Raw genomic sequence first — 16,533 nt, forward strand, 5'->3', positions numbered from 1 at the left:
TATGGTAGCGATATTTATTTTTAAGAAGTAAACAAAGACAGTTTGGTAACTTTTAGTACCACAGTTTGTGGCTTTTGAACTGATGAGCTTATAGTTACCATCAGACTGGTTCTTTTTTCGCGATAAAAAAGTAGTACTGAACTAGTTCGTGTTTTTCGTGCAGGGCACTTTTACATAAGCTTATATAAATGAAAAAAGCAACAAACAACTTTGCCTTTTGCACTCGCTGTGCCGATTTTTGGAAGTACCCTGTAGTCAAATGTACTAGTTGTAAACTACCTCACAACTAGTATGAATAATGTGACAAACCGTACTTCTTTCGGAAGTACAGTACTTCTTTTTTCGATATTGTATTTCGTACTTCGAAGTACAGTCAAATGTATTTCTTTACGATATTTTGTACTTCTCCGATCTTCTGGATGATCGTCACATGGCCTGGGCGATAAATTCTTTCAAACCATTAACAATTTCACGTTTAAACCTACTTAATAAGGCTTACCCACCAGATTGCGTATGTAGACGACGGGTTAAGGTACGAGTTCTGTACACCCTTTTTGATCTGACTCAAGGTTATCTGAACCAGGTAACTAGGTGGCCAATCAACGGCGGCTGTCGTAGAATCCTAATATTGAGGAAAGGGTAGGAAAGGTGTCGGTTGCCTTGTACTTCTGTAGGGGAGCTATCGGTAAAAGGTGGGGTCTCTCGCCGAAATTAATTCATTAGCCCTAGGAAACCAGATTTAGGCCTATATTGTTTCAAGGAGCCCTTATCTGGTGATACTCACTAGAGAAGGCTACCCTTGTAAAACAGGAATTAGCGGAGCATTAGGAACCTACACTGGCGCTTAACACAAATATGTTGAACTCGGCGCCTGAGGATATTGCAGACAGAATTGTCGCAGCACGAACTCCTATTAGGCTAAGGTATACCGGAAAGAAAACTTTTCTCTGATACAGCAAATGTTTATATAGGGCACTTTAAAACACGTTACCTCTCAAGGGCTAGTGATGGGTGTTCTGACAGGCCATTGGGCAGTTAGTATTCATGCGGTGAGACTAAGACTTTCGACTGATCATTTTGTGTCAGCTGTCAAGAGGAAGATGAAGTGAATCTCCACACTTTCTTTTAGACTGTCCAACCTTCGCGAGACTAAGATGGAAGCATTTTTGCTCGCAATTCTAAACAAACTCTGAGCTCTCAGGGATCGAAATTAGCCGGATTCGAAAATGCATAATCAACTCGCGGCGTTAACTTAATCCAACCTAGCCTGTACTTCTTTGAGCTATGAAATAGTTGGTCACATTAAGTATGAACCGCATGCCCAACTAGTCAGCCAACTATCTCTTTTCCATGCAATCAACTGGTATTTTTAACATGAGGATGTCCTACGAGATGGCAATTGTCAGATTTCGGTCAGAAATATACCAGTCTCATACTAGTTCAAAATAGACAGAAAAATACTAGTCTAATTATGGACCAAAACTACTACTTTGGAAGTCAAAAAATAAAATGAATTCATGAATATACAATAAAAAACTTTTGATTAAGTACACTTTAATACAATTCTTTTTTTTTTTATTTAGCAGCCTTAGATTTGCCAATAATTAGTGTTAAATTTTTTGAGTATTAATTAAAAGGAGAAATAAATACCTAAATATTTCAAACTTTCGAACATAAATTTAAATGCATTTTCCATTAAATGATTAGGGAGTTCACAAGTCGTGCTATTTGTCATATTTGCTCTTTTGTACTATTTTTTTAGAACAGTTGTAAAATGAAACCTGTGAGCATCCCATACTTTTTCGTGTGCTATTGTACAATATTTTAACAATTATATTTGACAAAATCAAAATTATTAAAACAGCTTTAGAAAGTTTATAATGCCCAGAAGAAGCGAGAAAAGCAATTTAATGGCTGCGATTTGCGAGAAGTACGCGCAGGACGCAATGATGGAAGGAAGTGAGTCGTCAAATAAGTCATTTATGAGTTTTTTAAATTTATTTGGTGCATTTTTGTTAGGCGATGAAGATGAGGAGGAAGAGATCAGCTTCCACTGAATTTCTAGTTTTTTTTTCTACACAGAAACGCGTATAAAAATCCTGGGCGGACGGCTTCTGCAAATATGTACTTATATTTACAAATTATATTTATACATATGTGTTTAAGGAAAAAACCTCAAATAGGCGGTTTTCTAAAAGAAAATCAATTAGGGACTTCTCTTCCGACACTGTCCACATATGGTTTGGTTTTCCCCGGACACGCTTAGTTTTGCACTGAATTAAAAAAGATCTTTAATAAGTTAAATATGTTATAAATTAAAGATAACTTACTCCATTGCCATGAGATGACTCCATTTTTTTATTTAAAATTTGAATATTTTATTGTACTCAGACAAGGAAAAATGTAAATAAATAGAAATGTCTGATCCAATAGCACTCACAAATAGCAAAGTAAACATATTTTTCAAAGTTGTATTGTAATACAACAATTTTACTTGTAAAGCAAAAACAACACTTTTAAAACTGTTCTAAAAAAATAGTATGAAAGAGCAAATATGACAAATAGCACGACTTGTGAACTCCCTAGATATTAAAAGTAAAAGCATTCAAGTACAATAAACATTATATTTTTATCTTTTTTAATAGTATTGAATATGGAAAAGAAAACATTTTAGTTAAAAATAAAACGAATACTGTAGTTCATTTTTGAGTGAACTAAAATAAAAATAAAAGTTTTCATTCAAATAAATTAAATTCATTAACTTTGCGCATTTCAGTCCTTTCTTTTTAAAAATTTTTAAATGTAATAATGTTTAAAATTTGAGACTTGGATAAGAATAAAATAAATAAATAATTCAAGAAGTTATTAAATATTGGAAATTTTTGTCTATACTTAAGCTTGTTGATTGATAATTGAAATTAATGAAATAATTATATCGTGTGATTAAAAAAAGTCAAAATAATTGAAAATGATCAAAAATAACAGAATAATGATGTAATTAAAGTTAACGAATTAATTAAAAATTGAATTTAATTAGTAATCATTAAAAAGGCGCTAATATCGGCAATCATTAAATGGTTATCCAAACAAACATGCTTTAATTAATAATCATTGTGAATATTAATCATTATTTAACATGTATGGTATAATTGCGAGTACGTACTCGCTTTAGCGGTTTACAATATACCCAAATAAAAGTTGCAATATTTTGTGTACTTAATTGTATTAAACTGTTAAAGTCGAATAAAACAGGGCATGAATAAATCGCTTTGTACCTGGTATAAGTCTGGTCATTTTCGAACTAGTTCGGTTTCAGTCAGGAAATTCTAGTTGTAAACTAGTATTTTTCCTGACTAGTTTGGGGTTTCACTGCAGGGTATAAATAGTTAAGTACAAAGATACAAGCAAATTAAAAACAGTACGGACGCGACAAAGATTTAAGTTTTTGGGATATGCCCATGTGTATGTATTTAAGTATTAAAAACCTCTAACCAGATAGAAATGACGTCAGAGTTGCATAATGTACATATTATCTACAATTAAAATAAAACGCAACAGTAGAATTCTTAACCTTTTCAGCAACACAGGTACACTGCCATGTGTTGTTAAAGCAAATTAGCTAAATTAATTTCAAACACAGGTACACTGCCATGTGTTGTTAAAGCAAATTAGCTAAATTAATTTCAACCAAATTTGAATTGTAATTGAATTAAAAAAAAACAACTATTTGATTTTACGCTTCTTGGAGGTGCCGGGGTTTGAACCCGGGACTTCTCACATGCGAAGCGAGCGCTCTACCACTGAGCTACACCCCCAGACGCCGCCTCGCTGCCAAATGACTGTTTTGTCATTAAGCCACCACAGGCCATAATCAACAAGTGGCATGGTGAAACTGCCGTTTTCTCACCACATTATCGACAGGGCATGTGCAAACAAATCTACTAGAGCTAAAAATAGCCCAAGCTACCACAGTTTGTTGTTAGAAAAAAAAAAATGAGTGAGCGGCAGAAGGAGAGTAAAATAGAGAGCGTTCTGACGTTTTTATGTTTTTGTATGTATGAATGTACATTAAGTAAGGAACTGTTTTACATTTCATTATTTACTTCTATGCTTAAGACTTACAGGCTAACCTAATATTCGCGGCTTGCGTTTTGGTTCGCACGCCGTCGAATTTGGTTTTTTGGGTCACCCGAAATTGGCTTGCGTGCGTTTGCATTTGATTTCATTCAGCGAAACGTCAAATCAAAATGTCACGCAGAACAAAAATTGGAAATTGAGTTAGCTTCATACGCACGCCGTTCAATTTCGTTTGGTCCCATACAAGTTGTATGTGCATGAGAAATTTTTGACAGTAAATTGGCGGCGTGCGTGAATATTAGGTTAGCCTGTTAGTGATTTCATGAAATTAATTCACGAATCACCATTTCATGTATTGAATAGGTACATGTATAAGCGTAGTATATTTAAGTTGTATCTACAGAAAGTTTTGAAGAGCTTTGACATGCACTAATCGATTTTCGGATTGTAAAGCCACCTGCTTCTAATATTTATCAATAGATTAAACTCTTAACATCTGAAACCTAACCAAAAATGTCGGCATTACGATAGAAATCAATTAAAAGCCAAATTTAACCAAGTCAATTACTACGGTATTGCTTATGTATATCTATACCCATTTCAAAATGATATTGTATGCCACTTATGTTTGTTTATTGATTTATTTTTATTTAAGAATACTCAATTGAAATAAAGTCCATTATCATACAAAACCCATATATAACTTTCTAGAAACTACATAATATTCAACAAATTTTCACCCAAATTTCAAATTTTTTTCCCAGAAGTGTTAGATTTATTAATTTTTTTTTTAAATTTGCCTTTTCCGACTGCCTTGAAAGGCTGCATTTAACGACAAATATCTAAAAAAAAAACTCCCCACTTACTGAATTTCATCGAAATACTAATGGCAGAGCATATACATATATGTATCTATGTCTCATGTTTTAAAGAAAATTAAATTATATCATCGATCGCACAAATTCGGATATTCTTCATATCGTCGCTACCATGTCAACCTATCCAATATGCAAAAATTCTTTATACCCGAGCGCACTTGCGCACAAGGGTATTATAACTTTGTTCACATAACGGTTGTTTGTAACAGCCAAAACGAATCGAGATAGATATAGACAAATGTATACATAAATGATCAGAATGAAGAAGAATGAGAAGTCGATTAAGCGGTGACTGTCTGTCCGTCCGTCCGTGTACACGATAACTCGAGCAAAAATTGACATATCTCAAGGAATTAGTGGTACGTAGAATGTCCTTTACCCAAGGTAGGTTGGTATTGAAAATGGGTGAAATCGGACTGTAACCACGCCCACTTCCCATATAAAGGTAATTTTCAGAAATACGAAAATGGCGATATTTTAGTAACTACTGAAACTTTTTCACTGAAAATTGATATTTACAACGATTTTTAGACCTAAAGTAAGAATATTATAAATTTTTGGAAAATGGGCTTAGTCACGCTCAGTTATGATTACATGTGTATATCTCGGTAACCGCTGCACCAATTTCTCCCAAACTTGGCATGATTGTTCGCCTTAGTAACTACAACATACTAAACGGCAGAAAATTTTAAAAATTGGACAATAGCCACGGCCACATCCCATGTAACGGTTACTTTTTACTTTTTTACTTGTTTTCATTTACGATACCTAGCGCATGCGCTTATAATGATACGCAAATTGTAAATCGTCAAATTTCGAGTCTTCTTATAAGCAGAGGGCAATGGCTTTAACAAAGTGCCGAATCCCACACGTTTTCCTAATGACAACAACATTTTTAAAACAGTTTTTTTGCTCTCCTGAAAATACACATTCGACAGTTTGACATGGTGGCGACGAAATAGTCCCCAACTATTTTCTTCAAACGTTCGGGATCACTACCACAACAGCTATCCTGTCTGTATAGAGCAGTTTCTAAGAATGTAAAAAAAACATACGATAAAAATGGCTTCAGTGTTGCCTGTTGAACTTTTTCTGCATCAGTTTATGATCCGCTCTGTTTGTTTTGTTTCACTGTTAATTTGGCAGTACGGTTCGACATAGGGATGCAAATTTTGAGCAGTAACATCGATACATCGATGTTTCGATGCATGGGAGAAAAGAACATCGAGGCTAAAATACATCGCTAGAGAAACATCGATATATCGATGGTTCCCGATGTTTTGCAATTTGTTAATTTCTAGTTAAATTTAAAGCAATATTGAATACTTTAAAAATCATGAATGTATTTTTCTGTATTTTATTATCCTTTCTATAGCCTTTCTATTATTAGAATCAAAATGCATACCATCGTGAGGTCGTTCGGGCCTAAAGATCATAGGCCTGATCTTGTTGAAATTCTAAGGGGTGTTTGGTTCTGTTTTAACGGCTAGGTTATCAGCATTCAGAATGAATCCAACAATTTTATTGAGCTTGTGGCCATTTCTTATGGAAAATGTTGTGGACAAGCAACAATAGTTTACAAAGGTAAGAAGTTATAGCTGCTATTTGGGAGATCACCACATCTACTAACCACTAACTTCTGCAACCGCGGTCACTGAGGAGATGTGGTGATTTCCGAAATAGCAGCTATCACTTGTGCCTTTTGTAAATTATTGCTGATTTTCAATAACATTTTTCATAAGAAACGGCCTCAAGCTCAATTAAATTTTTGAATATAATTGATATAAGGCCATAAACAACGAAAAACAAGTAAGAAAGTCTAAGTTCGGGCAGAGCCGAACATTAAATACCCGGCGCAGGTACTAAGTGTATGATTTTCACCTTTGCGAAAGCTACCACTACATGGTAAGCCGGTGTGTATCAATCTTGAGTAAATTAGCGTCCTTAAATTTCGAAATATTGAAGTTTCAAGCATTTCTGAAATTTGCCGTTGAATGAAAAGTGGTCGTAATTTGAATCTGATTCCAATAATTTTCAACGTTTTGCTTCTATGTGGCAAGCACAATAACCATACCGAGTTTGGTACAAATTGGTACAATTGGTATGCTGTAGCAAGACTAACAACTGTGCCAAGTTTGGAAAAAATTGGTGCAGCGGTTACCAAGATATGCACATGTATCCATAAGTGGGCGTGGCTACGCCCAATTTCCAAAAATGTATAATATTCTTATTTTTCGTCTAAAAATTATTGCAAATATCAATTTTGAGTGAATAATCTTCAGTAGTTACTAAAATATCGCAGTTTTCTTATTTTTAAAAATTACCGTTATATGGGAGATAGGCGTGGTTATTGTCCGATTTCGCCCAATACCATCCGTCCTACTCCCAAAAGAAGTGCACATAACAAGTTTCGTTAAGATATCTCAATTTTTACTCGAGTTATCGTGTGCACAGACGGACGGACGGACGGACGGACAGACAGTCACCGCTTAATCGATGTATCTTTTCATTCTGATCATTTATGTATACATTTGACTATATCTATCTCGATTAGTTTTGCCTGTTACAACCAACCGTTATGTGAACAAAGTTATAATACCCTTGTGCACAAGTGCGCTCGGGTACAAAAAAAACCAAACATATGAATGGAACCAAAATCCAATTGCAATGAATCGTACACCGAAAAGAAAAATGAAAAACCTGGCGGATAGCAAGACAGAATTAGAGTCAGTACCAGCGTTGCCAATTTTGATACTTTCGTACTGAAACTGGTACTTAGAAAATGATTTGGTACGTTGGTACGTTGATTTTGGTACCTTTTTCTTAAAAGCGACAGTTAGGGATAACTATATTAATTATTTCCATTCATATGTTTGATTGTTCTATATTCTGTATTTATTCGTCAATTAAAAGCTCAATACTTTAAACAGGAGCTTCAGTACAATTAATCGTCAATATGCGAAAGTTTTCGCAAAGTCAGATTCTAAATTCTCAGTTACTTTTTTCCTCCTATTCGGCCTTGTTTACTTGTACTTCAGAAATGTCTGTGCCGCGGGAATGCTAAATTTGATATTCTTTAATTCTTGGGTGGCGCCGTCAATGCGCGCAACTTTGGTCCTGTCAAATCATATATTTTTACAATTTTACACAACCAAAGAGCTTTTTCTATCAAAAAAATTTGATATGTATTAAAAAAAAATTACTAGTTAAACAGTTTCTTGCATCCTACTATTCAGTTTGGTTTGCTTTTACTTGAGAAATGCTATCGCCGGCAGGACGGCGGAATCTTGTATTCTATCATTCTTGCCTTTTCAATGAATATATATATGTATAAAAACAGATTCATTTTAATGGAGTGATGGACAAGTAAGAAAGCTAAATTAATTCGAAGTTCAATAAATTTGTGGTTTGTGAACATATTTGACCACGTTTAAAATTTAATGGGCTGCAAAACTGCAACCAAAAAAAATCTAAAAAGTCAGATAAAAAATTGGAAATTCTTATGAAAGCTTATTGAATTTCCCTGAGTTTTGAATAGAGTTTAGAAATTATAGTCTTATATTTTTTGTTACAGTATGAAATATATTTTCATAAAAAATAGCAAAAAAACTAAATTTAAATAAAGCATATTATACATATCTCGACATTGTGAAAAATCTTCTATGTGAAAAATATTTTTAATGCAGTGAAATCAATTCATGTTTAAACTTGTTGTTTCCTTATTGAAAAATAATAAATGAGAAAAAACCATTTCTCTACTAAAAAAATCTTTTTGGTACTCTAAAAACCATTTTGGTAGTGGGAAACCTGGTCAGTACCCAATATGCCACAGAGCGATTTCGAGTTCTAATCGACGTCGGGTCCTGAAGTCGCTCTATATTTTTTCTCGTAACTCAAATGAAAAAGTTCTGAAATTTTAAGGTATGTTTGAATGAATGAATTCGCTGCCTTGTTTGTCAGAAGTTACCAGTCTAAGTCCGAAGATTTTTGCTTTTAAATTCTGGTAAATGTGTCAAACGATCAGATGTAGTGTCTTTGACAACCAAAATAAAATTTGCATTTTGCTTATGCGTATTGTAAAATACTTATGTATTTACTTTTTGGAGTGGATTCTAATGAATTTGTAAGTATTTTTGGTTATTTACATGTGTGAGCTGAGGGTGTTCACTTACAAAATAAACAAAGTTTTAAAAGCAAATTTTGGAGGTTATGTTGAAGTTGTCAGAAATCGCCACCTTTTATTAGAAAGCGATCCGCGATCCCGTTCACGGTGCTGCGCTGATGTGGCGCCGACATTGGTCGTATCGTGTGCATCCGCATTTTAACACATGAGTTTTTAGTGATTTTGTCATTTAGTTCGTCAGCAATTTGTCTCCAGATTGAATCTATAAATTTAATTTTCATGTAATCTGGATATTTTATGTCGTATAGATATTTTTCACTTCGCACGCCTTCAATTAATACTTCCTCCATGATAATTAAATATACTCGCGACACTTCTACTCGAAAAATGTGTCTCTGATGCGTAGTTACACTCGCAAACACGCCCATGTATGTACGTGCGTCATAGTTGCCAACTTGGTGCTTTAAGCACTAGATTTAGTGCTTTTTAAAAATTAAAACTCCTAAAAAAATTATTTAGTGCCTACATGGATTCACTGGGTCACTAAGTATGGTTGACCTTCTTGTAGATGTGTCCACGTTCGCGAAGGCAATCATAAGCCCGCCAGAAGTCCGTATGGAATATAGTACCCTCCAGCACACGCTTCTTTATCAAAGGAATTAGGACGACCGCCGATCTGATATTGTCTGGGCACACCTCTAGTCGAAGATCCTCCTTGCCATCTTCAATTATTCCCAAGACCCAATGACCTTCAACTCTCCTTCTAAAACCGGGAGGGGAAAAATAAATAAAACAAGTAAGAAAGTCTAAGTTCGGGCGGAGCCGAACATTAAATACCCGGCGCAAGTATTAAATAGATGTTTTCCGAAAGCTACATGATAAGCTGGGGTGTATACATTTTAAGTAAATTAGCGTCCTTAAATTTCGAAATATTGAAATTTTAAGCATTTCTGAAATTTACCGTTATTTGAAAAGCGGCCTCAATTTTAGTCCGATTTCAACAATTTTCAACGGTTTGCTTTTATGTGGCAAGCTCAATAACCATACCGAGCTTGGTACAAATTGCTAGAACGGTTAGCGAGATACATATATGTGATCACAAGTGGGCGGTGGACCGTTATATGGGATGTGGGCGTGGTTATTGTCCGATTTTAGAAATTTTCGGCCATTTGGTATGCTGTACCAGGATCAACAACTGTGCCAAGTTTGGAAGAAATTGGTGTAGCGGTTACCAAGATATACACATGTAACCATAAGTGGGCGTGGCTACGCCCATTTGCCAAAATTTTGTAATATTCTTATTTTTCGTCTAAAACTCATTGTAAATATCAATTTTGAGTGAATTATCTTCAGTAGTTACTAAAATATCGCAGTTTTCGTATTTCTTAAAATTACCGTTATATGGGAGGTAGGCGTGGTTATTGTCCGATTTCGCCCAATACCATCCGTCCTACGCCCAAAAGAAGTTCACGTACCAAGTTTCGTTAAGATATCTCAATTTTTACTCGAGTTATCGTGTGCACAGACGGACGGACGGACAGACAGTCACCGCTTAATCGATTTATCTTTTCATTCTGATCATTTATGTATACATTTGTCTATATCTATCTCGATTCGTTTTGCCTGTTACAAACAACTGTTATGTGAACAAAGTTTTAATACCCTTGTGCACAAGTGCGCTCGGGTATAAAAAAATCTGAATGGATAATAAATTTAAGGTCCGTCAAACATACCGAAAGAAAGTCGGAGAGTCTCCTTAAAGTCGATGTTTAAAACATCGGTAAAACTTCCATCGATGTATCGTCAATTTCGCGATGTTAGTAAATTGTAAACATCGATGGCAAACATCGAAAATTTAACCGATATTATCGATGTTTCAAAAACATCGATGCATCGTTTGCATCCCTAGTTTGGCAGCACTGACAAATGAGTGTATACCAAAAGAGATATAAAAGTAATTAGAGATAAAAATTACCTTTTTTATCTTGCCATATAATTATTATTAAAAACATCATAAAAAGAGAAAACTTGCAAATTTTTCGTTGCAATTTTTTACCTTCTCGTTGTTATACCTAAGTTCTCTGAATAAGCTTTTATGTAAAGCAGGGATCACACACGATTTGTACTTTTGTACAGATTTGTCCATTTTCTTCGCTACAGAGTGGTGTTGTTTGGAAAGTTGTTATTGGGCGGAACTCATTCTCGATAAAAATTTCTAGACAACACCACTCTGTGACTACCAAATGTTCAAATCGTGGGATACCTGCTTAAGTCTCAAGTTGACTTTGATTTTGCTTGGTCGACTCAGCTCCCGCCCGTTTATTGAAGCCTGATTTTAATGAACCAGGGGCCAGTTTTTCAGTTAAATCTGGCTGTAGTTTAAAGTAAGTTTAAAAGCTTGATCTAGCTGGTTTAAACTAAGATCAGCCAATGGAATGTCAGCCAGCCTGCACGATCCAACTACACAAGATCTGACAAGATAAAGCAGAAGAAAAAAGTAATTTTCTGGCTGACGTTTGTAATTTTGGCGCCATGTTATTTTCTTTGAAAAGTAAACAAAGAATATGAAGACGAAGCATAAAGAATAAAATACAAGCAATCTTGTAATACATGTTTGTGCTAACCAATTTATTATTTTTGTACGTGTTTTTGCAACCAATCACCGCGCACTTCATTTTAATTATATTTGCACAAAAAACTTATTCCAAATTGCTTAAAAATCACTAAAATAAACCACCGACAAAATACACATAAAGAAAGAAGCAAAACAGAAATAGCAAACTTCAAAATTACGAACGTCTCACACTTTTTTCTCAATTGCTATTACAAATGGCTGCTTCTAAACGGGTGAGATCTGTTCTAATTGGTCTTATGGCCAGCTGGCATAGTATATATGTACGCATGATGCAATGATACAAGGTGGTATCAGTTGTGACGGCTCGATTTGACACTGCCTTAGCTCAGTAGAATAAGAAGAAAAACAGGAAGAAATGAATCCCCATATGGGGGAAAAATACAAAATTTCACATTTTCTCCTAAACAAAATTTGCTCTTTTAAAGTATATTCGTAATGAAATGAAATAAAATAAGATAAAATACCTTTTTAAGAAAAGAAAATGTGTATACTGAGAAAAAATAAAAAACATTCAACTATATTATTAGGCAAAGAATTGTTAAAGAAGTAACACTGTTTCACCTAAGGCAGTCAATATGGCGGAATTAGAGCGAGAAGTTGCCAACCGATAACACCATGTATTATTGCATCATGATATGTACGTATGATTGTGTGCATAGTTAATAAATGTCATGGTTCAGTAATACAAGATTAGATAATTATTGACAGCCGCGGTTTGACACTCCCTTACATAAGGTTGCATTTACGAAGTATGGAGAAAGGGGAAGAATGAAATCTCTTGGTGCGAAATGGGTAGTAGGAGAGTACACAAAGTAGGCAATTAGTAGTGAAATTCCTTTTGTAAATTCTAATGAATCTGGCATTTTAAACGAAATATTGAACGGAATCTTAATATACCTACGTGAATTACGTAATTTATGTGCTATTTAGCTGTATAAAAACTGCAAAAGGCCTCAAAATTAAAATGAAACAACTATGAGATTTATGTAAACATCCAATTTAAAAACAATTTATGTTTTCATCAGTTAAATGTGCTTCATATGCATATACAAAGCTACACTTTTTCCAAGTAAATTTGCAAAGAAGCAACACCGTGCCACTGCTAAGGGAGCGGTGCTAAAGAGACAACTGTCAATTTTTCGAACCTTGTAGTATTGAATCATGAATAAATGTTAAATCTATTTTCCAATTTAAGGCCTGTATGCAGCTCTCAAGAAAAGCAAAAGCTCCATATAAAATGACGTACAAGAAATGGCTAAGAAATTTTCTTGAGTCAAATTTCCTTAAGGCAGTACGCAGTTCTTAAGGAATTCGCTACGCTTTCTACTATGGTTTTCTAAAGTTTTTTTGTGAAAAAAGAGCACAAGGCAACCCAGGTTTGCAACAGAAATACATGCCCGTTCCATTATTTCTTGAGGTAAGAGTGAGGCAACAGGCTGTGAAGTATCAAAAATGTCAAAATTCCTTGGACTCAGACACGAAATAAAGTAAATTTTTTCTTGACCGTTTTCTTGGGAGCTGCATACAGGGCATACAATTTGTTGGTTGTGTGCAAAGAAATTGCAGGGTTGGAATAGTAACCGCAGAACTCTACAGGCAAACATCAATGGCCTACCAACTGTCATTTTGAAGAGCAATATGATTGCAAGTTTTTGTGTGTGAGCACTTTGATGTCTTGAAATAAGCATTTGCCGCATGATGCCACCAGACAACATTCTTTCAATTTCGATTTTTAAATACATTTAAATCTTTAAAAAACCTGCAGAATAATTTCCTAAAACGTAATCCTAAATAATCCAATAGGAAACAGATTTTTATTTTGATTTGATATCAAAATTACCTCCAGAACGCTTTCTTTCAAATGAAACCATGGCTGTCAAACTATCGAATTGCCTGCAATAGATGTCAAGCAATAAGCGCTGACATATATTGCAGACCATGAGGAATAGGCGGTCTTCATTGGAAATATATTTTGTGACATGGTTATCACGACATCAGTGTTTTCCTGTGGAGACAAGGCGTAAGGAACTAAAATGATTAATCGTGATTATGTATGTATGTATGATTATGTAGGTACATACGATTGTTTGCATGCATGAATATATTTACCATCGTAATATACATATGTATGTATATGAGTGCCACCCGCTATAAATTATTTACGTCAGTAAATCTATTTACCGACTTCTTACCTTTTATTTATTTTTAGATATTTTTATAAATGTGTGTACATATGTGCACATTACATTCATTTCATAGGTGTAATGCTGCAACTGCGATGAGTAGCCTGGGTGTAACTTGTCATTACAGCTGAGCTAGGCTATGCATAACTGATTACGCGCAAGCAAGTGAAATTACATATACATATGTTTGTATATGCACGTACAGTTTTTAACACAAAATAAAGTACAGACGCATGGTTTTTATGTAGGGTCATTTAAATAAATTTAAGTTAGATTGGTTAAAGTTAAAAAAATTGTAATCATATAAGTTTAATTTAATATAAACTATTATTTTATTCTGTTCTTCTGCGATTTGGTTATAAATATTGCGCCATCTGTTAATCAAAAGCCGATATACCTAAACACACATACTTTGTCTCTCCTTCTCACACTTCCAGCGCAAACACGTGTTTGCAAAATGATGACGAAGTGCTTTTGTGTGAAAAATCATTTATGCCCATATATTTGAATTAAAAAAACATACTTAGAAGATATCAACCAATACTTCCCGTATACTGAACGAAACGAAAAATCTCGAATTTTTTATTAAAGAAAACGAAAACAAAATCATTCGAGCGGTTTTTGAGCGCTTTGATATTAAAAAAAAATTGCTAATTTTTTCAACAATTTTTAGGATGAAAATGCCCAATATTTGTAGAATTTATATAAAATTTGTACACGATAATATTTATGTTCCTCCAAAGAATCTATATCCTAAAAATGAAAGTTTTATCTGCAAACCATAAGTTGCTAGAGCACTTTAAAAGCTCAAAATTTACCCCAAAATAAGCCAATATCTACCGTTCTTTCTACGACAGAAACCGATTTGGTTACTTACGAAAATTAATCTGCCGATATGTTTGGAATTTTATCTTTTAAACGCCACACTTTTTTTGAAATGGCTTCATTAGTTCTCGTGCAATAAGCGTTTTCGTGAAGTTCTAAAATTTAAAACTACAACAATTTGAGCATAGCCTTCATATCGAGACGTAAGACGTATTCTACGTCAAAACTGGATCACGAGCAAAAAAGGTCGATGGGCGCACATCCTGATAGCATAATTGGGGTAATGATCTCCAGTGGAGAAAAGTGGGAAGCAGTCGCGAGATACGTGAAATTCGTACTTCGCTGCAAACGTGAAGACGGATGTCTACTGAACACACCGAATGAAACGCCCCTATAAGAGAAAAGCCGTGGGGCTCCAAGAGAGCGCTCCTGTATCTGAAGACATGCAGAATGGCGGTGCCAGATGCGGGATTTTTGCGCATGCGGTGGGTGTTTAGGTTTTAGTGGATAGCTCAAGTGGGAATCTCACAGTCTGGGAAGGTAGTAAAGAGACTAGCGTCCTCGGCTAGTGCATAAAAGATTTCCCCCTCCTCCGAACAAAAAAAATTACAATAATGTTATAACATTTTCGTACTTGAGCAGAGGTTTGCCATTGCCTTACGAGGGGCGTCCGCTGTTAGGAAAGACCTTTTTCTAATTTAGATGTTAATCAGACCAGGGATCGAACTCAGTTGCTGTTGAGTGGTAGGACGGTTCCTCAAGCACCAGCTACATCATCAGTGTACGCTCGATAATGTGAACACCTCAAAATATGAAAAATTTTTAACCGACTTCACAAAAAGGAGAAGGTTATCAGTTCGTCGAAATATTTTTATTTCTTTTTTTATTATGTACTAGCAATTACCCGGCGTGCTTCGCTCCGCCTTAAATGTATTTTTGTGTTGTAACTCTCCCCCTAAGCTCTTATGGCCTCATTTACAAAATATTTTTAAAGAACTTTATGAAGTTAGATTTAAAAAAATCGATCTATGAAGCATTGTTTATTTTTTTTTTGAGTTAATATATTTTCGAAGGTAATTAGAAAATATGTAAAGAACCGACTTTCTCTTGGAAATTTAATTTATAATCTTATAACTGGAGTCTACTATCGCACCCTTTCCTCAAACGTGTATTGATTCAATATTCAAATAACGTATATTTATATAATTTGAAAAAATCTCCCTACTATACAAATATGTACAGCAATATTAAATAATATTTTCAAATGTTGTGAGAGGGAGTAACAAAACAAAATTACTTTTAAGGCGCAGCGAAGCACGCCGGGTATTCGCTAGTGTCACATGAAATTAACTGAGCAAAGTACAATGAATAGCTGTTAAACAAAGGCACCATCTACTTTAAATGAAACATACTTATTTTCGTGGGGGATACTCACACACCATATACTTTTCTATTGAAATTTTTCCTGAATTTTCCTAGCTATAAACCTCCAACGAATGCAAAACCGTGAAAATCGGTTCGTGCGTTCTGGAGTTATAGCGTCAGGAAGGAAAACCCTACTTATTTTTATATTAAAGAAGATTAAAGAACTGTCCGCATTACTCAATTTTATTTTTCACTAAAACGGTATTCATGAATTTTTTAATTTTTTTTTTATTTGCTTCCGCATACTTTTGACATAACAGCTTTCATTTTATGCCGATATTAAACAAATACAGCCTAAGTTTACCCGGGTCCACGTTTTGGTCTGTATCTCGTGACCCAAGTCACCCAGCTATATGAAAAGTGCTCAATCTTAAAGCATTCATGAAC

The 16,533-nt window shown here is 34.6% G+C and overlaps 1 protein-coding gene and 1 non-coding gene across 8 annotated transcripts in view; both read right to left on the reverse strand.

Annotated features, from left to right (window-relative positions):
• LOC118735349 (protein outspread) overlaps positions 1 to 16,533 on the reverse strand; it is a 322,425-nt gene that overhangs the window by 70,451 nt on the left and 235,441 nt on the right. The gene's annotated exons all lie outside the window — the stretch shown is intronic.
• On the reverse strand, positions 3,744 to 3,815 carry Trnaa-cgc. The gene has a single exon. It is a non-coding gene; the product is annotated as a tRNA-Ala (tRNA).

The sequence above is a fragment of the Rhagoletis pomonella genome, unplaced genomic scaffold (genome assembly GCF_013731165.1).
Source record: "Rhagoletis pomonella isolate Grant_MI unplaced genomic scaffold, Rhpom_1.0 Rhpom_scaffold_00003, whole genome shotgun sequence".
Lineage (NCBI taxonomy): Eukaryota > Metazoa > Arthropoda > Insecta > Diptera > Tephritidae > Rhagoletis > Rhagoletis pomonella.